The sequence below is a fragment of the Petaurus breviceps genome, unplaced genomic scaffold (assembly GCF_028583685.1).
Source record: "Petaurus breviceps papuanus isolate PSGF00001 unplaced genomic scaffold, PetGlider_PUasm1.0 91133, whole genome shotgun sequence".
Lineage (NCBI taxonomy): Eukaryota > Metazoa > Chordata > Mammalia > Diprotodontia > Petauridae > Petaurus > Petaurus breviceps.
Window position 1 is genome coordinate 5,595,089 of NW_027187419.1, and position 24,503 is coordinate 5,619,591.

General features: G+C 41.8%; 1 protein-coding gene and 1 long non-coding RNA gene across 2 annotated transcripts in view; one reads left to right on the forward strand and one right to left on the reverse strand.

The window, feature by feature from the left end:
• The window catches only part of DRD2 (dopamine receptor D2), a 101,018-nt gene that overhangs the window by 20,357 nt on the left and 56,158 nt on the right, over positions 1–24,503 (forward strand). The window lies entirely within an intron of this gene.
• LOC138155428 (uncharacterized) lies at positions 14,514–15,696 on the reverse strand. Its single transcript, XR_011166827.1, has 2 exons — positions 15,243–15,696; positions 14,514–15,167 (listed from the first exon to the last, which is right to left on the reverse strand). It is a non-coding gene; the product is annotated as an uncharacterized lncRNA (long non-coding RNA).

Here is a 24,503-nt window from a genome sequence, read left to right on the forward strand (position 1 = left end):
ATTCTCCCTACTAGAATCTACGCACCGTGCAATCAGGTCTTATTTTTCATCTTTATATCCAGCACCTAGCTAAAATTTTAAATGTCATCTCTTAAAGGGTAGAAATGGGACCAGATTCAACAAGCATTTGAGTAGATGCTTAATGAATGTTTGTTGAATTGAATCAAATATTTGTTGAATCCAGTACCACCTCTACCTTTGATAGCTGCCTTTTAACATTTTAACTATTAATATTTTAGTAACTAACCCTTTGCAACATACCTGACAAATGGTGATCTAGACTGAGCTTCAAGGTTCCCAATGACAGAGAACTCACAATTTCATGAGGTAAGCCATACAATGTTTGGTCAGCCCTAATTATTAGGAAGTATGTGTTTTTTGAGTCAAAATTTGCATCTATATAACTTCATTCATTCAATGAATCCAGAACATTTGCCAAGCACTGCCGGGAAATACAAAATGGTGCAAGAAGCTGGTAATATAGTAGGTGCAAGATAAGGGAAGGGAAGAAAAAAATGAGAGAAGGCGACTATGATGGCTAGGGGAGGATGAACTTGGTTTCTAGGTTGGAATGCCACTGGGTGATCAAATGAGATAATTGTAAAGTGCTAGCACAGTGCCTGGCACATAGTAAACAATTAATAAATACTTCTTTCACCATCTACCACCATCCCCAGTGAAAGCAAGTAACAGATAAAAGCTCTTGGTTTGCCTTACCTCTCCTTTCAGATTCCTTCTTGTTTGGTTTACAAAGGCCTCTTCAGTGGGGGAGAGCTCAGAACAGGGACATTGAGGGAGAGGCATACGTTCTCTAAATCTAAGCATCTGGGGCCAATGAAAGAAGATGAGAGGAGGAGGAGAGACAATGGGGAATGAGTGTGGGGTTGGCCCACAGACTGCAAAATTGGTTATAGGTCAGTAAATGAGGTCTGGGAAACTGCCCAGCTCGAGACACAACAGCTATTTCTCCCCCTCCTTCAGAGTAGCAACATTTCCCTCCTGATCACCTGTTCTTAGAATGGCTGCTCTGTTTATTTAATTGACACCTAATCTCCCGAATAAGAAGGAAAATAAGGACAAGGGAGAAAAAAGCAATTAGTCTAACTATAACTTTTGGATATAAAAGAAATCACAAGCCCAGTAGTTCAGTAGTTAATGGGATTGGTGCCAGCTTACCTTTCCAATTTTAACTCATCACAACCTTTCATTCCCTCTATGCTTTAGTCAAAGTGGACAGCTCCCTGCCCTCTCAAACCCATTCTACAATCCCAAGGTTCCATGGTTTGGATCAGTTTGTGCCATATGCCTGGAATGTCTTCCCTTCACCTCTTTTTTGAATTCTTACCCATTCTTTAATGCCCCACTCAAATGTCATCCCTTCCATGAAATCTTGCTTGACTCTTCATGAGCCAACAACCTTCCACCTCAGACTTTTCATATTTTATTTTATTTATTTTATTATATATATTATTTCATACTTTATTTTTAACTTGCTAATGCATTTATGATGCAATCTTATGTACTGTGGCTATCTGTGTCAATGTCTCATTTACCCACTAGACTGTAAATACCATGAGGGCAGAGAGTATTTCCCTTTGTATTTCCATTAGTGCTTAGCAAAGGGCTCTCCACATATTAATATGTAATAGATATTTTTAATTAGATATTATTATTAATTAGATATTAATAGATATTTTTGAATGTGTAAATGAAGCAAAAAGTACAAAGAGAGGGAAACCCATCTTTGGGGTTAGATGGTCTCCTAAAACACAAGAGAAGTAGCTAGAGATGAGGCCAGTAGGGAATCCAGATAACTAGCAATGACTGACAATTGCAGACTTAGGCCCCATCAAGGCAATGGACTGGGGCATGGTCTACCTAGCCACAGGGGAGCCTAAGTGTTACCATAAACACAATTGCTATTGTGCATATGTTTAGGGAGAGAAGGTAAGGGGCAGAAAAGGGAAAGAGTCATCAGCTAGACCTCCCAACAACTGATCCTAATTTAGGCTATTTGCTTGGGCTGTGGGGATGTGGATCTAGTTCTCATAGGGCTCAGGCTAGTCATTCTTTTCCAGACCCCCATCTCCTTGTGCCCACTTCCCCCTCCTCTGTTGGCTCTACATTCTATGCTTGGACTCTGTCCCTCACAAGGGATGGTGGCGACCACTCTCCCTTGAAATTATATTTCCTGACTCTACCCAATGGCTTATGATGCTTTCCCTCCCTCACTAAGGCTCCAGGCTCTCAGATGTAAATAGCCTGACCCTGAAGCCACCAAGGAGAGGCTGGTAGGGACTATTCCTACTCTGCAGCACTCAGAAGCAATGTATTGCTGAAAGCCTGGGGACTGAGATGAACTTAACCAGATTTGCTTGGCTAGCTGGACCAGTTCAGCCAAACAGAGCAGGAAGGAGCTGAGGGTGATAAGGGAATGCATTAAGAAGAAAGAAATATGAGGTGTTGGGAGAATATCAGGGATATTAAATTCAAAATGAATGACATAGGCAAAATAATGTTCAGATTAATCTTGCTCCCTCTTTATTGACTGACTGTTCCAATAGTGAGGCACTTTTTGTAATAGGGCTGCACTGCTGATCGAAAGGAAAGTCACATGGTAGGATTTTACCAGGGTTCCCTGGTAGCATTCTTGTCTGCATGGTTTGAGACAAGACTAAAGAAACATTTCCTACTGAGAGGGGATAGGGGAAAGGGGAGAGAGAAAGAGGAAGAGAGGTGTGTGGGGGAGAGAGGGGAGAAAGAAAAAGGGAGGGGAGAGATGGGAAGAAGGGGAGGGAGGCAGGGAGAAAAGGGAAGAAAGAGGGATAGAGAAGGGAAGAGCAGAGTAGAAAGGAGAAGAGAGAGAGAGGAAGAAGGAAAGAGAGGAAGAGAATTAGTCGGGGCTTTGAACCAAGAGAAACATCCAGAGCTCATATCCGTGACCCAGAGTGGTTCAGTTCATGGATCAGTCCAAGGTCTATTCAGCCCCCCTGAATTTCGAGAGCTTTATGCCTGCCCCCATCCCTCACATTTTTCATAGTGAAGCAGCATTTGGTTCCAGAGCATTTCCATCCTTACTGTCTCTGTAGTGAATGTTGGGGAGGGTGAAAGGGACAAAGAAGGAAGGAGGAATATGACTCTAGAAGGGAAAGGAAGGGGCATTAGCATAGATGACCTACACCCAAGCAAGTATTCTTAGCAATAACACAGAGAAATCTCAGAGATAGGGAAGGTGAACCACATGGAACACAGAGAAACATGATCAGGGAGGCCTTCAGAGAGCAGACACTCAATGATAACCCTGACAGCTCTTTGGTCTAGAATAGGAGCAGGGGAGCTCCCCTGGGATGGTCTGAGCTCTAGCCTTCAGGGACCTGTTGAAAATCAATAAAGGCCTGAGAGCCTGTGGGAGTCTTGACTGGCAGCCTTATGTATTTACTAAAGAGAAACTCACAGACATCTCAGAGTCCTAGGTTTCAACAGACCCAGAGCCATGTCCATCAGTCCATCGTTTATCTTTGTCTCCTCCCTATACCCTGTTTAGTTCCACTGCACCCTCACTCTCCCCCCATATACTTGTTCCATTACAGCTCACTGCCTAGGTTAGATCTGCATGGTTATTCAGATTAGCTATTTGCAGAAGTATCAGCGAATGTTGGCTGGTTATTTCAGTCTGGAAGACAACCCAGGCAGATTACTGATGAATTGATGGTGCTGTATATACATGGCCTCAGAGACCCATGAAAACCTAATGGTAAGGACATAAATAAGAAGACTAAAAGCAGAATAAAGATGTAATATATTTCCTTTAGACCTGCTGTCTGACTTTTTTTAGAATGGACACCTATCTCTTCAAAGCCTTGAATAGATATTTGCTAATCTACCTTATCTTCTCTCTCTTTTATTTTTTTTTTTCTGTATACATATAATAATAGGTAACTAGGTTGTCCAGTAGATTGAGTGCAGGGTCTGAAGTCAGGAAGACTCGTCTTCTTGAGTTCAAATCTGGCCTTAGATACTTCCTAGCTATGTGACCCTGTGCAAGTCACTTAACCCTGTTTGCCTCAGTTTCCTCATCTGTAAAATGAGCTGGAGAAGGAAATGGGAGACTACTCTAGTAGCTTTGCCAAGAAAACTCCAGATGGAGTCAGAGAGAGTTGGGCACTCCAGACCCACTTTACCTCTCCACTCCTGCCACCACACCCCCCCACCCTCTGTTTACTTTGGCACCACCTAGTAACCACTAAAAGAATTACATTTCTCTAAGGAATAAGGAGTAGTCCAAGATGACTTTTACATGTGTTCTCATCATATCTTCGCAAGGCAATGTTATCATCCCCATTTTATATATGAGAAAACTGAGGATGAGAGAGACTGAATTACCCATAATCACTAATCTAGTCACATATCTAAGGAAGGGCTTTAATTCAAGCCTCCTAACTTCAGGTCATATATGCTATCCATTGTGTCAGTGGTATCAAACTCAGATCGCAGTGGGAGACCCTAATCTGTATATAAAGATCCCTACAGGTACATATGTGTTTAAGTAAAGGGGGTAAAAGAAAAGGAAGGAGAGTCTGCAACTGGACATTCCATCAACTGAGGCTAATGTAAGCTCTTTGCTTGGGTTATGGGGACATGGATCTAGTTCTCATAGGGTTCAGGTGATCATTCTCTTCCAGACTGCCCATCTCCTTGTGCCCATTTAAAAAGAAAAAATCCCAAATATTAGTGTTATGTTTTTTTTTTTTAAGCAATCAGGGTAAAGTAACTTCCTCAAGGTTACACGGCCAGTTATTTCTGGGTGTGGTGCTGAGTATCTGAGCCCGGGATTCGATCTCCAGGTCATCCCAACACTGGAGCCGGTACTCTTACTCGCTGTGCTACCTGGCCGCCCCTAATGTTATGTTTTTATAAAAGTTATTTTGTTAAACATTTATCACTTATATTTTTATCTGATGCCAGGTACATTCAGGAATGTTGTAGGCTGGGTGTTTGATACCTCTGTTCCATGGCATATAGTGTTTTAAGGTTTACAAAGTATTTTCCTTACCATAACCCTGTGAGGTTAGCTGTATAACAGTATAACATTATTTTTTAGGGAGGTGATTGGGGTTAAGTGACTTGCCCAAGGTTACATAGCCATTAAGTGTCTGAGGCTGGATTTGAACTCAGGTCCTCCTGACTCCATGGCTGGTGCTTTATCCACTGTGCTCTAGGTGTGTAACAGTTGTGATCCATTTTATAGATAATAGAACTGAGGCTGGAAAAGGTTCATAAGCTCATTAATTTTGAACTGGAAGGACTTGAGAGGTCATCTAGTCATCCAACTCCTTCCTTTTACAGGAGAGGAAACTGAGACACAGGGAGATAAAGTTATTTGGCCAAGGACTCACAGGAAGTGATAGAGACAGGATTTGAACCCAAGACTTCTGACTCTAAATCCAATTCTTTCCCCACCATATATTATTGCATGAGGTGATCTGCCCATGATCTCACAACTAGTAAGTGGGAGAGCTAGGATTCAAACCCAAGTGTCTTCCTAATTCCACTTTATCTCTCTGCCACACCAATACTCACATGAATATTTCAAGAATCCAATATTTTATCGGTTTGAGTATTCTCTCTACCAATGCACATTGCAGCTTTTCCACATTAGCAGACAATTTTATGAGATAATTTGGCAATGAAATAAAATAAAATGTACCTGGTACTCATATCTCTTGAGAAGTTTCTATGCAGTTAATTAAGTGAGGCCTCAGAAAATGCAGTCCTCTGAGTCATGAAGCCTTCCTATGAAGCCTAAGTGCTTTTACTCTTGTTTGGCAGTCTTCAAGTGTCCAAGTTCACACCAGTCCAAGAAGTATAGAGCTCTACCATAGCTAGTCCTTTGTCCAGGGTGCTAGACAGTTCTGAATCCCAGTATCCTGTGAATGGTGTTTTCCCAGGGCCCACCTTTCCTCACAATATGAACTCAGGGGCACTTGGACATTACTCTGGAAGGAATCACACACACACACGCACATGCATGCACATGTATGCATTTTCACATACCAGGTTATAGGAATCCCAGTTTTGTACCAGGTGCAAGGGATCTTGGTTAGAGCTCTGAATTATGCTAGGACTTCAGTGGAGACCACACATGCATGTTGTATTACACACACACACACACACACACAATTATGTGTGGTCTGAAATCAGAAGATCTGGGTTTAATTCCCACCCCTGCCACTTACTAGTGGTGTGATTCTGATTAAGTCATTATACATCCCTATGACTCTGTATACATATACACATGTGTAGGTGTGTATGTATATAATTTTGTTTTATTGTTTAGTTGTTTCAGTTATGTCTGACTCTTCATGACCCTATTTGAGGTTTTATTGTTAAGGATACTAGAGTGCTTTGCCATTTCCTTCTCCAATTTGTTTTATGGATGAGGAACTAAAGCAGAGTTAAGTGACTTGCCCAGGGTCACACAGCTAGTAAGTGCCTGAGGCCAGAACTGAATTCGAGAAGATGAATCTTCCTGACTCCAGGCCTGGCACTCTATCCATTCTGCCACCTAGTTGCCCATATATAAAACAGTGGTAACAATAATACATGTGCTTTCTACCTGATAGAATTGCTCTTGGGAACTGACAGAATTGTTTTGGGGAAAGCTTTTCATAGGCTTTAAAGTACTATAGAAATGGATTGCTATTGCTGTTGGTGTAGTTATGGTAGGGATAATGATGAGAATGGTAAAGTGTGTAACCACCAGGAGGCAGTGATGGCTACTCATCTGAACTTGTTTAGCAAAAAAAGGCCCCAGTCCTGGGTTAGTGCTGTGGTCACCATGGTAGTTTACATCTTATCTTAAGGGAATGCTAAGATAGCACCTTGATCCCCAAACTCCCCATGGCTCTCAGTGAGCAGCAACCTCTCCTGGGAGCCATCATTGACACATTGTCAAGGACTGGTGATTTTATCCAATCAGATATCAATTCTGAGCCCCCTATTTGCCCCCAATCTGTGCAGATTGTAGTTTTGTCTAATTTGAAATCGTTCTGGAGCCTCTATTCATCTCCTGAAACTTGGTCTGTCTCAGAGAACCTTAGACATGAGGTTGGCATAATGGAGTTGGATTTCCACAGAAGCAAACATACTTGGATACTACATATGGTTGTTTTTAGTCAGCATAGAATCAATAAGCAGCACACGACAACAAGAAAACAATGTATAATAAACACCCGCCAAGCAGTTGCAAGCCCACCACTCTCTTAGTCCCCAGAAGTTTTTCCTAGACTTTACATGAGATACTTCAGACCCAGAAGTTCTAGAAATACACAGTTCAAGTCCTCCTTTGAGCAGGCAAAAGTGTGTGAACAGCATCATTCCCATGGGAGAGGCCACTGACCTCTCCAGCAGGCTGACCATCAGATGAAGATCTAGAAACTTGGGTGGCATGTGGGGTGTGATATAAACTGGAAGTCATCATAGTTGCTATGTTCCACAGTTTGTGTTATCAGGACTCTTAACTCCAATCTTATATTCTATTGAAACTGGTCTACCACTAATTAATTAGCTGTGACTTCTGGCAAGGAAAGAAGAAAATTAGGCATTTACTAAGTGCTACTATGTGTCAATTCTGCAAAATGAGCTGGAAAAGAAAATGGTAAACCACTACAATACCTTTGCCAAGAAAACCCCAAAAGGCATCACATAGAGTCAGTCGTGACCGAAAACAGCTAAACAACAAAGGATGGCACAGTGGGTAGAGTCATGAAGACCAGAGTTCAAATCTGGCCTCAGGCACTGTGTTTGCCTCAGTTTCCTCATCTGTAAAATGAACTGGAGAAGGACATAGGAAACCACCCCACTATCTTGACCAAGAATATCTCAGATTACATTGTACACAAGTGAAAATGAAGGAACAACAATTGCATCAGATACTGTTCTAAGGGATTATACATATTATCTATCTCATTTTGTCCTTACAACAATTCTAAGAAGTAGGTGCTAATATTATCCACATTTTACAGTTGAGGAAACTGAGGCAGATAGAGGTTACATGACCTGTCCAGGGTCACAGAGCTATTAAGTGTTTGAGGCAGGATTTGAACTCAGTTTTTCCTGACTCCAGATCCAGGCTTCTCTGTACTGTGCCACCTAAGTTCTTTATGAAAGTTACTAGACTTCTTTGTCCCAGTTTCCTCATCAACAAAATAAAGGGGTTGTACTAGTTGATTTTTAAGGCTCTTTCCAGATCCAAAATAATATAATTATATATGTAAGTGTATATATATATATATTCATAAGTACTTGTATATATGTACATATATATATATACATGCATGTGTGTGTATATATACACATACGCGTGGTGTGTGTATGTGTAAGGATTTGCCCAACTTCATGAAAAATATTTGTGGCAATGATGCTCATTAATTATCGCATGTGTACCCACATACTATGTATCTATAAATTGTAAAAGACTGCTATTAGAAGTTATTTAGCCTTCTGAGACATTGTCTACAGCAGTTGTTTTCTCTAATTGTTCATGGAGGGGGGGAAGATAAGGGGAGACACAATAGACAAATTGACTTTCCCTCCTCAACCCCACTTGGACAAACCTGCTTCCTGTTGCTATGGATCTGGGGAGGAAGCAAGCATTTCATTGCATCCCATCCAACCCTGCTGCCCTTATACTTGATAGCAATTCCCCCCACCCACCCACCTCCCTGCTGTCCCCCAGCCCCAGCCCTGGGAGCAGGAGGCTGTTGTTAAGGTTGCAGCTTCCCCTGGAGGTACAGTAATTGGGCCTAGCCCCTAATGAGCTGGGCAGAGGTGGCTTAGCTCATCAGCTGCTTGGAACAGCTCCTCAGAGAAGGACCCAGAGCAGCCCAAAGTAGCCAGGCCATTGTGGAAAGGCAGAGAGAGAACTGCCACTTGGAAATCCCATTATTTCCTAATTAGAGTTTTCTGAAACCTGAACTCACCTGTTCAGGGAGGTTGCATTAGCCAAGTAAAAGCCTTACATGGGGAAGGGACTTCAGTCATAGCAGGTATTGCCCTGTTTGTTTCTGGGGGACTCTGCCCCTTGTTTCTGGGGTACTCTGCTTTTTGCCTCTGTATTTCTTGAAGGAAATTCATTTGGGACTCCCTGGTTTCCCAGAAAGTGTTCAGACTAAGGCAAAATGATCAATTGCTGGAAGGGGAGGGCGGAAGAAAGGAGGGTGTTAGGGAAGGAGGTCACAGAGTCACAGATTCAAATGCTCTGCAGTTGTAAGGGGCCCTAGACAACTTCTCATCCAACCTCCCCACCCCCAATTTATATATGAAGAGACTGAAGTTTGTAGAGGTGAAGTGACTTATCCAAGGTGATGTAGTATAGATGGTAACTAGCAGAGCCAGGATCTGACCCTGGATCTTCTGACTCCAAATTCAATGCTCTTTCCTCTTGACCACATAGATCCATAAAATATGAGGTTGTCACAGCTGGAAGAGAACCTCAAGATTATCTTCTTCAATGTCCTCATTTTAGAGATGAGGACACCAAGTCCAAGAGAGGAGATGTGATTTACCTAATGTCTTTCTATCTCTGCCTTTGTCTTTCTGTTTCTGTCCCTCTTTCTTTCTTTTCTCTGTCTCTCTTCTCTGTGTCCATGCTTTTCTCCTCCCCACCTGTCTCCCTCTGTCTGTCAGTCTGTGTCTGTCTATCTCTGTCTCTGTCTTTTTCTCTGTCTCTGTCTGTGTGTGTGTGTGTTAGAGTCAGATCTTCTGATTGCAAATCCATCATTCTTTCCACTACATCATGCTGTCTCTCCAGTTATAGACTCTCAGCTGGAAGAATTATCATAACACATTTTATTATACCTTTGCTCATTGTACAGAATGTTCAGAACCCCAGCTTTAAATGGTGATGGTAATAATTGTGCTAAGATCCCCAGGGCTAGGGCTGACTAGACCTCCTAATGCCATCCCATAGAATTCCTTGTCTTCAAATAAGATTACCTCCATATAGCCCAATAGCTAAGGTGCAAGGGATTTCTTCATGTTTTTAAAGGTCTCAGGTTGTGCTAGAAGGTCATAGTCACCCTAGGTATGGTTCCCATGGTAGTGACATGGGCCTCCCTAGCACAGTGGGGAAAAAAGAAGCATTACTTTGGGGCTGGGAGAAAAGAGATTATACAAGCAAGCTGCATAGTTCAGGCTTTCTCTGCAAAAACAAAATGAACATGGGAGCTAGGAAAACAACTTTCTTTTGCACTTTTCCCTCAGAGATCCGGGACTGTGGGACTCCTTTAGCTCTGTGCCTGAGTCCTAAGAGGCTGAGTGCCCAGAATGGTGATTTAGTAATGGTCATGGGCACTGCTCTTCTCAAGCTAGGAATCTCTACTGCAAATAATCGCAGAATCATTGTTTCATGAATTAACAGATCCCTAACTAAACTGTAAGATCTCCAAGGCAAGGACTCTGTCATATGCTTTCTTTGTTACCTTTTCCTCTAACAATCTCTAGACTATAATACAAGATCAATAAATATTTGTTAAGTGGATAGAACTGAAAAAAAAAACTTTGCCAATCTTGAGTGCTCAGAATTTTGGTACTGAGAAAGACCTTAGAGATTATCTAGAGATTATTGAGATCATCAAGGTAGGTAGTCATTGTTGTACCAATGACATCAGGAGGGTGATGTCTTGACTTGTCAATGAATTGACTTTAAGTGAGGAAGAGCTGTGCAAAGTCATCAGCCTCACTCTCTCCTGCAGAGTCATTGACGTCTGGTGGTAAGACATAGGGGCCAGGATAACTGGCAATGGCCCCAATGCAGTGGGAGACCTTGCCCTTTTTAAGCTAAGGTCTTTCCCTAGTCTCAGTTTGTCTGAGACAACATCCAATCAGTAATTAAAAGCTAGGTAAGAATGGAGGCAAAAGATCACCTACCGTGTTTCCCCGATAATAAGACCTATCCCGAAAATAAGCCCTCCCCTTACTGTGTAAGATTCCTCTAAAATAAGCCCTCCCCCGAAAATAAGCCCTATTGAGATTGCTACTGTATTGAAGGTGATCCCCTGCCCTACACGCTACATTACGGTACCCTCTGTATGCACCGTCCCCCCCCCTTCCCGTGAAACGCACGCCGCGCTCCGAGCTGCATCCAATCAGAGCTGCAGCAGTGAGTGCGTCATCCTGTTCTTCCCCAGTGATTTGCTTGCTGGCGCCATTGAGAGCAGTGCCGCAGAGGAGAGCTGAGGCAGGACAACATAAGCCCTCCCCTGAAAATAAGCCCTCTGGTGTTTTTCTTTCAAAAAAAAATAATAAGACAGTGTCTTATTATCGGGGAAACACGGTAGTTTGCCTTCATGAAAGAATCAGTCTGGGAAAGGAAGAAGCTCAGAGTTTCTGGCCAGAGAAGAAACAATTGTTATTTACATTCACTCTAAGCCATCAAAAACCAAACAATGAGCCGGTGAGACTTGGGCTAGGATCTATTGGCAAACCAGTAAGAGCCAGAGTGATTTGAGTTTAAAGGCATAGTTAAGTAGCTCCATTTGAATCCCAATGAGATTTGTCTCAGTCTTGTTTTTCAGAGCTATATTTCAAGAAATAATAAATGAAAACTACATGAAACAGAAGAGTTGTCATCCCAGTTTTTCAGAAAAATAAAAACAATGATAGAACAAATAAGTAGAGAAGAAAAAAATCTAGCTCCCCAACCCCAAGGTACCTTGTGAATTATAAGCAATCAAAATTTATTTTCCCTTACGGCTTGATGGATAGTACTTTGAGGCAGGAAGATCTGAATTCAAACCTTGTCTCAGACACTTACTAGCTATATGACCCTGGACACATTATTTTATCTATTAGTCACACTTGCCTCATCTGTAAAGTAGAGATAATAATAGCACCTATCCTACAGAGTTGTAAGGATGAAAAGAGATAACACATATAAAATGCTTTGCAAGGGGTGGCTACGTGGAGCAGTGAATAGAACACCCGACCTGGAGTCAGGAGGTCCCGAGTTCAAATCCAGCCTCAGACACGTAACACACAAAAAAACTAGCCATGTGACCTTAGGCAAGTCACTTAACCCCAATTGCCCTCCAAAAAGCAAAAAAAAAAATGCTTTGCAAACTTTAAAGTGATGTGTAAATATTAGCTGTTATTATTATCTGATCCAGCTTCCTCGATTTACAGAAGAGGAAACTGAGAAGTAGGAGGATTTGTCCGTAGTCATGGAGTAGCAATCATGACTTGAATACAGTTCTTCTGACTCTAAGCTCAGTGATCTGTCCAGTGAACCACAGTGACTCACCTAAGCTCACTCTACTGTTTGCAAGAGGCCCCTCATGCTCTGGTGTGTTCTCAAGCCCAGCAAGGATTCTGAGTACTCAGAATTGGAGAAACTTTTTCAGTTCTATACACTTAAAAATGTTTATCGATATTGTACTGTGGGCTAGAGGTTGGCAGAAGGAGGGCTAACAAAGAAAGCATATGACAGAGTCCCTGCCTTGGAGGATCTTGCAGTCTAGTTAGGAATTTGTCAACTCCAGGGACAATGAGACAAAAAGACATTATATAGTAAAGTGCTAAGCAGCCTAGCCCATATGTGCATTTTCTTACATTTCAGAAAAAGAAAAGTTCCCTGTGAGATGGAAGGCTGCATGATGGAAGTGGTTTTTTCAAGTTGTATCTAAAGACTGTTAATTAGTGAGAATTCTGGGCCTCACTTTTTCATCTACAAAATGAAAAGACTTCATTGATGAGTTCTTTAATTTTGTGATTTTGTACAGTGTAGTGGAAAGAACACTAGAGTTTATTTCTGCAAACCTGGGTTTGAATTCTTCTGGATGACTGCAGACAATCATATTCTCATTTGATCTTCACAATAACCCTGGGAATTAGGTGCTATTATCTCCATGTTACATCTGAGGAAAGTGAGGCAGGATAGAGATTCAGTGACTTGCCCAGGGTCACACTGTTAATGTCTGAGTTGGGATTTGAACTCAGATCTTCCTAACTTTAAGTCCAGTACTTGAATTCACTGTACCACCTAGCTTCCTTTAGACAAATCCCTTCATCTCTCTAGGTCTCAGTCCACTCATCAGCCAGTGTGGTAGATATTCTTTCAAACTTTGTGTTATCTGCAGACTTGCTAAGCTTATGTATGTGTTTAGCCAAATTATTGATTCACAGATGAAAAGAGCAGGACCAAGGACAGAGAATCTTGAAGGGCACCACAATAGCCAGCTCTCTCTCCAATTTGAAGCAAATAGATCTTTGTGGTGGGTGGGTCATTGTGGGTTGTCTTATCTCCCTATATTGTAAGCTCCTTGAGGACAGGAATCATGTTTTATTTAAATTTTGTATCTTCTCCAAAAGCCTTCACAGTCCTTAGCAACACATATGGTGCTTAATAAATGTTTATTGAAAATGAAATGTTGAACTAAGTGGTTAGGGGCTGCTGCCTTTTCTTGCTTTTGTGTTTGCTTTGAAAAGAAAAACCACTTCTCTAGTGGAGTTTGAGGTAGAGGGAGGAGGGACAGAAGGAGAAACCCCCAGATTCTTTCTTACAATGTCCCTAACTCCTGGACAGGTCAAGATGCTTTCAAGCATCTGGAATTCATCTTCCAAATAAAAAGTGGAGTCTGCTGCCTCGTGCTCCCCAGCTTGGCTCTGGAAAGCACTAAGCCCTGAAGCCATGAATAACTATTATGAGAATGAAATATGTCGCTTGTATATGGCATAAGTGACTGACAGACAATAGGCAACTGGTGATGGGAACTGAGATGCAGCATATGGGAGAGGGACTGCCATGAAGGAGTTGTAGGCTGGCTGCAAAGTGAGGCAGAAGTGTCCCTTTATCCTCACTGATCTCTTGCTGAGCTAAGAGCAGATGTGGGATCTGGCTGCTCAGAGAGAAGAGCAGTGACTTTCTGACCTTCAGAATACCCAGAATCAGCTACATGTTTGCCTTATCAATCTCTGCTGAATTCTTACCTGACTGCCTTTTCTCTTTCTTCTGACTTTGCCCCATTGTGTTCCCCTTGTTCTGCCCAAATAGTCTTCTGTAAAATATGGAAAGCTAAATTTACACAAGTCCAATTGCAATCAGAAACCCTTCTTCCCTCCTTTCACTTTCTCCTTCTTCCTGATCTACTAGGTTCAACTTTTAGGGGGAAAAAAATCTGTCCCTCCAGCTGTCAGGTGTGCAGCTTCTAAGCAATGTCCTATTTTGTATGCACAACTGGGGTTTTGGAAACAAGGAATGGAAGAATGTTTGATAGATAAAAGAGACTGAAGGCCCTGAAATGTTCTCTGGTCTCCTCAGCCTCCAATTTAGCTAATTCATACATTATCAGCACTATTATAAATAACTTCTTAACTGGTCTCACTCCTTCCAGTCTCTCCACTTTCCAAAGCATCTTCTACACTGTTATCAAAATAATTCTAGGATCATATTTTCTTTTAACCTGGAAGGTCCCTTAGAGATCATCCACTGTAATGTAATGCCAAGCAAAGGCAACTTCCCAGGTTCAAAATACCAGCATAGGTGCTCTCTATTTTATTCAGTAACAAACCCAGAACAGAGAAGATCAAAACATGACATCATTCAAAATACAGCATTTACTAAGTGTGATTAAATCATCTCCAAGGCCTACCCCACCCCAGGACTTTCCAATCATTCAATCAATTACAAAGTCTCTGTTCCAAATACTTCTCCACCCCTAGGCTATACCTTAATTAAGTCCACCACAAAGCCCCTCTTCTCAAATGGAGATTAGTTTCCAAACATAAGTAAAATACATTCATTTGCTCAACCATAGAACACAAAAAGGTCAAAAGTTCCCCACCCCTGGATCACAATTGAATCTACCCCAGAGTTACATCAAGTTTAAACACAGCACTTAATACCCAAATGGAGGTCTTTTCTTCATCTTGACACGAGGCAAGTTCTCAGCAATCTTAGTTCCTGGGGAGACAAGGCTTAGCAAGGCCATAAGATACATTGCCAGTCCCTTCATGAATTTATCCTCTGTCTGTAGAACAGTCCTAGAACCCCTGAACACATTAGCAAAGCCCTCTCCCAGGATTTCTGTAAACATACAACAAGAAAATCCTTCTTCAGGGCTTCTGAACCAACAGAAAGGCTCCCAGACCCCTGCAACAACAGCACTGTCCTTCACCAGTGGACAGTATTCATTCTGTCTGCCGGACAGTCTCCAGACCCCTGCAACAACAGTACTGTCCCTCACCAGTGGACAGTATTCACTCTCTGTCTGCAGGACAGTCTCAGGCCTTCTTAACCAAATGCCAGGTTCCAGGACTTCTTCAAGAGGACAGTCTTTCACCAGTGGACAAATCTGGCAAAATAACATCAAAACAGACAGACAAAGTACCAGCAAAACAGCCATGTCTCCTCAGTCCTTGGCAGCTCAGGGGGCAGGTCTCAAAAGTCCAGGGCAATTCAAAGCGGCCACCAGCAATCTCTTAGTCTCTCCCCCTACACGAGGTGCTGCTTCCAAAAAGAACTTCCGCCTCTCTCTTGTCTCTCCAAATCTACGTCACCAGCTCCTCCCAGTCAGGACTTTCTTTTCACATCAAAAAGTCCATCCCACAGGTGGGATTAACAAGCTCTGGGTTTTAATACAATCAATTTGAAAACCAAGCCAATACAGGGGAATCTTTAATTGCCATTACTATCACATCCACTCACCCTCTCATTTTACAGGTGAAGAAACTGAGGCCCATTGAGAACAGGTGACTTGCCCAAGATCACACAGGTAGTAAGAAAAGATTCACAGTCAAGTGTATAACTCCAGATTCCAAATCTAGCACTTCCCACCACACCATGGTTCCTTCCAGTCTTTCCTTCTGTTATTACCAATCAAAATACCCTCTCCTCTTATCTCTCTCTAATGGTATAACCAAATATTATCCATCCTACCAGACTCAGTTGAAGGTCTTTCTCCCTTGTAATGACAACTCAGACTCCTCTATTCAACTCAAGTCAAGTCAACATATATTTACTAAATGTTACTTGGTATCTAGCACTACACTAAATACAGGTGGCACAAAGAAAGGCAAAACAGTCCCAGATTTCCAGAAGCTTACAGTCTAATGGAGGAGACAACATGTAAACAACTGTAATGTGTATATGTGCATGTGTGTATGATATATATACATATACGTATACACAGATAGATATATACTATATACATATATACACATATGTATATATATGTGTATGTGTATATATGATTTATATAGAGCAAATTGGAGGCAATGTCACAGGGAAGGCTCTAGCATTGGAGGGAACTAGGAAAGACCTCTTGTAGAAAGTAGGATTTATGGGGAGGCTGGGTGGCACAGTGAATAGAGCACTGGTCCTGGAGTCAGGAGGACCTGAGTTCAAATCTGGCCTCAGACATTTAACAAAAAAACTAGCCGTGTGACCTTGAGCAAGTCACTTAACCCCAATTGCCCTACCTTCCCCCTCCAAAAAAGAAAAAAACTCAAGAAAGTAGGATTTGAATAGAGACTTGAAGAAGGTCAAGGAAGCAATGAGTTGGAGGTGAGGAGGGAGAGCATTCCAAGAATTTGGAGAACATTCAGTGAAAATGTATGAAGATGAGAGAAAGAATATCTTGTCTGAGTAACAGTAAGGAGGCCGGTATTACTGGTTTGTAAGGTACATGGAAGACTGGAAAGGTAGGAAGAAGCCATATTCTAAAGGTCTTTGAAAGACAAATGGAGGGTTTTTATATTTAATCCTAGAGATAACAGGGCACTACGATTTTATTCCTGTTAAACAATGCCATTTTGACTCTATTGGTGGAAGCATAGTGTCTAGAATGAGGATAATATATTCTTCCCTGATCAGATGGTCTTGAGTTCTGAGTATTACATTTAGGAAAGACATTCATGAATTGGAGCACATTCTGAAAAGGGTAACCAGAAGAGGGAAGGACTGGGGACGGGGACACATTAGGATCAATGGAAAGACCTGGAGATATTTAGCCTGAAGAAAAGAAGACTTTGGGAGACATGACAGTTCTCTTAAAAAATTTAAGGAATTTCCTGTCAAAGAGCAATTAGAGATTTTCTACTCAACCCCAAAAGGAAGAACTAAGGAGGGAAGTGGCTAAGAGGCAGATTCAGGCTCTATACAAAAAGGAGAAATGGAATAGGCCACCTGAGGGAGAAGTTATTTCCTCATTGTAGGTCTTCAGGTGAAGAATATATGTCTATTTGTCAGGAGAGTGTAATCAATGCAGTGGTAATATCCTGAGAAAGTACTGAGGTGTAGAGATCATGGTGAAATGAAAAATAAGATGAGGGGTGATAAGATGTAGGAAAAATTGTAAATGATAAAAGATTACTATCATATAAAGGAACTTCAGAGTTCAGGATTATGGAAAAGGCACACAGGCAGGTGTTGGCAAGATAAAGAGAATAATATATACCATCTCTGTGTGTAGCTGTGGTGGGGTGGAGGAATAGGTCATGAGAAATGAGTGTGAATATAACAATTGCCCTGCCCTCAAGGAGTTTCCATTTAACCAGAAAATAATCAAGGACACAGATAGCCATCACCTCAATTAGAATGTAGTGAGTGCATAGTACATTAAAGTACTTAGGATCATGGTATTTAGAGTCAACTAGGTCATTAGGTAGAATTAATTCAATTAAATTTAACTATTTATTAAGGACAAACTACAGCATATGCGAGTCACTCTACAGCATATGCGAGTCACTCTTGAGGGGATGGATAAACAAAGACAAAAATCAAACAAACCTTGTCCTCAGGGAGTCCATTTTCTATCTGAGGGAATTAACACATGTACACATGATAAATACAAAAACATATAGAAAGTAAATACAAATTAATTGGTTTGGAAGAGAGCACTACTAATACCGAGGGGGGTGTAAGCAGGGTGAATTTTGGTGTAAGGGGAGTTTTTGTTGTTCTTTCTTAGAGTTCAGTTTCCCAGGATCCATGACCTTAACAATCTCAGTTTCCCAGGCTCATGCTAAAATTGTAAACATCTAAAGGCAGGTGCTGGGTCATATAGACTTTTGCGCCTTTTGGCACTGAGCCAAACAGTCAAAACTATATGTATTCTGGGAAATTGGTATTTTGCCTTGGGGCTTGCTCATGGGGATGGGGATTCTAAGTAGCCATTATTTAGAGGCCCCCAGGCTATGGATGTGAACCCTTATGTTGGTGCTCTCTTGGTCTGGTGATGTGTTTTTTCACCTTTCAGGGTGATGACTTTTCCCCTGTGGATGTGGATGATTTTAGCAGAGAGGAGACCTCTCATAGTGGGAGGAGGGAATTGCTCTTTTAAAGAAAAACTACTGAATCAAGAGATATAAAATCTGTATGTAAACTTGTCAGTGAGTGGGGGAACTCTTAGGGTTGAATGCACAGGCTAGAATCTGTGTTTGCCTCAATTGGCTCCCATTGAGGCTTGGGGGGATTTAGGGGAGTGCACAAACTGTCGATTGACCCCATCAAGACGTAGGGGTAGTTGCCTTGCCTCTCACCAGCCCCTACTAGAAAGGTAATTAGGGAATGCTGTAAGAGTTAATGCTCCCATTATCAGCAATATTCTTTTGAGAAGACTAGAATAAAGTAAGATTATTAACCCCTCCGAAGGTGTCTGCCTGTCTGACCGGGTCAAGAGTGAACCTATGCTAGCAACCCTCCAGTGTGCTTCGTTGATTGGGGTTACAGGATCAGGAATGGTCAGCTGGCGCTTCAGCCAGCTTAAAGGGGACTCAGATTTCCAAGTGGCAAAGTGGTCCCTTCTATCTCAGGGGTAGAATTAAAGGATGACGAGGAAAAGTTTCATGAAATGATGTATATGTTTAGCTTACATACAGTAAGCTAGTTTGACTTGATTATAGAGTAATGGGAACTTAATCTGGAAAAGACAGAAAGTATTCCAGGAATAAGGGACAGTCTAAGCAAAAGCACAAAAAGAATCCAGACTCTTAGCTCTTGCTCACCTCCCCTTTACTTCTCCCATATTCAATCAAGTCTTACCGTCAAGTCAATCTTACTTCCATAAGTCTCGAACATTCATCTTCTTTCTACTCACAACATAAACCCCTTAGTTCAGGCCCTCATTCATCTCTTCTCTCCTAGACTGTTCCAATAGCCATTGATTTGCTTTCCTCACCTCCAGTCTTCCCTCTCTCCAGTCCATCTTTTACCCAGGTGCCAAATAGATATTCCTAAAGATTTTAGGTTTGACCATATCACTCTCCTGCTCAGGAATCTCTATTGCTTCAAGGATAAAATACAGACTCCTCCACTTGACATTTAAAACCCTTCATAATCTGGCTCTAGCCAACCTTTCCTGATTAATTTCATGTATCTCCTTCTCATGCACTCGATGTTCCAATCATCCTTGTCTTCCCTAGCTGATCTCTCTACCCTCAGCATAAAGTGCTTGACTGGGCCTCAAATTTCTCATAGTATTTTCCCTAAGACACAGACCACACCAAGTCACCACTGCTCAATATCATCCTTATTGACTTTTAATAAAATGCATTCTGTTCCCTCTGACATTTAAGGTCCTCTACAATCTCCCATCCAGCCTTACTAGATCTTCCCCAAAACTAATGTTCCAATCTCCCAACTCTATGCACTTGCACAAGAAATCTCCCATGCTCAGAATGCACCTTATATCTCCTTATATCTGCCTCTCAGAGTCCTTTTCTTGCTTCAGGGTTCAGTTCAGATGCCTCCTCTTCCTTGAAGTCTTCCCTGAACCCTCTGTTGCTGGTAATCTTTCCCTTTTCAAATTACCTTACACTCACTTTTTATTTAATATAGTATCTCCCAGGGAAATATAAATTACAATAACTAATTTCCAACTTTTGTGTCCCAGGGACATAGCCTTGTACATATTTAGCAAATATTTGTTAAATTGAATTAAATGGAATTTTACCATCTATCTGGCAATTATATGTGTAGCTAGTAAAGCCAGATTTGAATTCAGGTCTTCCTGACTCCTAGCCCAGTACTTCACTACAGTTGCCTCTTTAAATATTTAAATGTTTTCACTGTCTTCTATTACTAAAACATGGTGGTCAAAAAAAACCCAAATGCAGTCTTTTCAGATATGGTCTGATCAGAGTAGAAAAGATCAGAGTAAAGTTCTGAATGTTATGCTTCTGTTGCTGTGACATAAGAATCTCATTAGTTTTCTTGAAAAATCTGTTCTCTGGGGCAGCTAGGTGGTACAGTGAATAGAGCACCAGCCCTGGAATCAGGAGGACCTGAGTTCAAATTCAGCCTCAAACACTTGACACTTAACTAGCTGTGTGACCTTGGGCAAGTCACTTAACCCCAATTGCCTTGCCTTCCCCCCTCAAAACAATCTGTTCCCCAAAGTTTGTTGCCTCAAATTGACCTTACACTCTACCAAACCCTTTCACTTGAACTGATAGTTAGCTATACTTTCTCATTCTATACTTGCATCATTGACCTTTTTTTTTTGTTTAAGTATAAGACTTTACATTTATCTCTTTTCTATATCATCCAGATCATTATTCCATATCATCATTAAATTTGGCTTGTCATTCTAGTGTTTGGGATCTAGTTTCTGTCAACTAGCATATTAGCTATCCTTCTCAGTTTCACATCACTCACAAATTTGGTAAGCTTGACATCCCATGCTTTCATCTACAGCATTGATAAAAAAAATGTGACTAACATAAGCCAGGGAGAAAAACTTCAGCACTCTATATTCACCTCTGTTAAGGCTGACATGTATTCATTAACACTGTTTGAGTCCTCTGTAACTCCAGGGTTGTAAATAATAGGTGCTTAGTGCAATTTGAGGGATAACTCCAGTGCAGTTGAATTATTCTGATTTTGAAATGGTGGGAACTATTCTATTTATATGTTTGTATCTCCTTGTTTGTCCCTTGATGGAAGAAGATGAAGTTAGATATAATTGGTTCACTTAGTACTGTGGGTATAACCCAATAAGCCTGCTAAGCCATCAGGAGACTTCCTGATGGGCTGAGAAGGAACTTGGTATTTGAAGACTAGACTAGTGAGTTTAATCAACATTATATGAATGTCAGCTGTCGTCGTGGGTCCAGAATACCCAGGTGTATAACTTTCACATTTGGCTTAGAGGATCTGAAGAAAAGATTCTATTCTCTTTTGGAGCTGATCCCAGGGGAGGAGAAATTGGAATATCAAGGCTTTAAATACTGGATCTCCCATCTCTTCACCTTTGCATTTGCATCTTCCATGCCTTGAATTTACTCCCTCCTCACATCTACCTCTTGGTATCCCTTTCAAGATGCAGCTCTTACATTTCCTTTCCTGATTTCTGGGATGGTATTGCTACCCCTCCCACAATCACATTGGATTAAATTTGTATCTATTATGCAATTATCTATACATATGGATACATTACTGTGTAATGGAGGAGACAACATATATCATTCCCCCCAAATCCTTTCCTTTTCCAAGATTCTCAATTTCTGTGGAAGGCATTATCATCCTTCCAGCCTCCCATGTTTGTAACCTTGGCATTATCTTCAATTTCCTACTCTGCTTCACTGCATAAATCCAATAAGTTGCTAAATCTTGTCCTTTCTACTTCTATGATCTCTGTCCCACACACTCCTTCCCCCTACTCTCTTACCACTTAGTTCAGGTCCTTATCAGCTCCCCCCACCCCAGATCATTGCAATGGTCTCCTTAGTTAGACTTCCTTCCTCAGGTCCCTCACTAATTTAGTCCATTCTAGATACTGCTAAGAAAGTAATTTTCCTTAAGCACAAACCTGATTCGTGAGTTCTCCACTCCACAGTGGCTTCTTATTGCCTCTAGGATAAAATGTAAGCAAATTCTTCCTCTTTTTTTTTTTAAAGGTCAGGTTGGAGGAAGTTTAGTTAGGAACAAAGGATGAAAGCTTTGAAAGCCCTGAGGATAAAAGGCAAGGTCCCCTGGATCATTTCCAATCACTCCTCAAATTATTTTTTTAATTAATCTCAAGGATTGTGGCTGGGTCCTTGTCTCTATTACTGCTAACTTACTTTTCCGACCTTATCTTTCACTACTTTTTTCTACTTTCTAGTCTATTTGTACATGTCCAGCACCTTCCTGCCTCTGTTTTCCTTGCTCACATTCCTCCCTTGGAATGCCCTTTCTCTCTAATTCCCCAACCATCTCTTCATTTTAAAAATCCTACCATCCTTAAAGACTAAGCTCCAGGAAACCTTTAATCTTCAGTCAGAAATTATCTTCTCTCCCCATGATTTCATTTAGCATTCAGAAACCACTTTTCTCAATGGTATGGGGAATCATTCATGGGGTCTTTTGTCTACTGAAAAAGTCTGTGCCACCATGTAGTGTCTCACATACATTGACTTGGTCATGCCAAGGCTACAAGGAAAAGATTTTGTCTTAGAGGCCCTGATACAGAGCTACCACTTATGATATCCCCCTCCCCCTACCACATAGGCATGTGCCCAATTCTTCTAGCTCCTTCAGACAGCAGATGGAACATCATCCAAGTAAACATCACACCAAACCCTAGGGAACATGGGGAATGAGGAGTAGGAGTGCTACTGAGGTTCTAAAATTGTGTGTAGCTCTAACCCTAGTGGAAGAGCTGGGATTCAGAGAGGACTGTGACACCCAGAATGGGACCAGTTCTACTTATTTTTAAATATTTGAAGAAGCAGTAGGGTAGCAGAAAAAGAGCCTATCCTGCTAGGTCAGAGGAGGGTTATAGGATCTAGACCTGACAGAGACCCTAGAAAGCATAACCCACCACTTAATTTTGCAGATAGGAAAACTGAGCCCAAAGAGGTAAAACTTGTCTAAGCCTACACAATAAGTAGATGTCTGGGCTAGGCCCCAACGTAGGTCTTCTGTCTTAAGTCCAATGCTTTTCTCATTGTACCATGCTGAATTTTGTGCTGGGGGGAGGCGGTGGTGAGTGAAAGTTTTCCTGTGAAAAGATTTGAACTGGACCCTGAAGGATGATTAAGATTTAAATAAGGTAGAACAGAGAGGGGGAGGCATTCCAGATAAGAGGAACGGCAGAAGCAGATTTGTGGAGGAGAAATAGAACAAAACATGTTCCAGGAACAATGAACAGACTTGTTTTGGTAGAGCAGAGGTTTCACACATCAGTCATTCAGCAAGTATTTATTAAGTGCCTAATTATGAGTCATGTGCTGTGATAGATGCTACCAAAAAAAAAATCCTGCCCTCAAGGAGCTTCCCTTTTATGAGGGAGAGAGCCTGTACATAAACTGTCTGGCCACAACCACAGATGTGGCCCAGGAAATGGAGGAAGTGACTGCTTACTAGCCAAGTGTCCTTCCCAGAATTCCCAGGAGCCCAGCTCTCTAAATCCTGTCTTGAGACAGAGTTTCCCAGGTGTCCTTGAGGCTGTGGCAAAGTGGGTTATGCAAGGCAATATGGAGTGGGGTGGGGGGCACCACTAGCTGCTGGAGGGTCAGGAAAGGTTTTTCCAAGGAGATGCTTGAATTGAGTTTTGAAGGACATTAGAGATTCTATAAGGCAGAGGTCAGGAGGCAGTGCATTTCAGGCATGGGGAACAGACAGTGCAAAGGTATATAATATAGGTAAGAGATCAAGTGTCATGTGGGAAGAATTACAAGAAGGCCGGTTTGAGCCACAAAGCATGCATGTAAAAAGAAAGAAAGGAGTAGAGATTAGGTTAGATAGGTCAGGAGCAGACTCCAAAGGGTGTCTGATGAGGTGTTTAGATAGTCTACTGGCAATGGAGAGCCATTGAAGGTGTTTGAACAGAGAAGTGACATGACAAGATCAGTGGTCTAGAAAAATTCATCTGGAAGCAGGGTGACTAAGTGCTTGATTGAATGAACATAAAGGATGGACAGTATCAAAACTGAAAAGGCACACGGGGGCAGGGAAAAAACATGTCCCTTTCTCATCCCACCCACAGTCACCTTGGGTCTGTGAGTTTATTCTAATCTTGCCCAGATTGAGGTTTTAGCAAGATGTCCTGGAAACCACCCAGTGCCTAATGGATTCTTCATCACCTGATCCTCCTGGAAAATCTGAATGAAGCTGGATCCTTGAGCCTCCTGGGAAATGGTGAGGTGAGAAGGCAGTTCTCTCCTTGTGGAGAGGAGGAAAGAGGAATTCACTGTGCCTGGTGGCCCCAACCCTGCCAGTGAGGTGGGGGCCACTGGGAATGTTAGGCCTGCCATCCTATTCTGCCTTTCTCTCCTTGTTCTTCCTCTCCTGACTGCTGCTGGGGTGAGGTGATTAATGCTGCCGCTGAGGGAGCACCGAGTTACTCTAAATGTTGCAATTACCAAGACACTGACTCCTCCAAATGGGAAAATATTGTGGCAGTGACATTGTGGAGACTCATTAGACCTAGGAGCAGGAGGCTGGGCTGCTTAAAGAGGGAACAAAAACTTCTACCAGCCCCAGGCTCACTCGTTCTCTCTCTCTCTCTCTCTCTCTCTCTCTC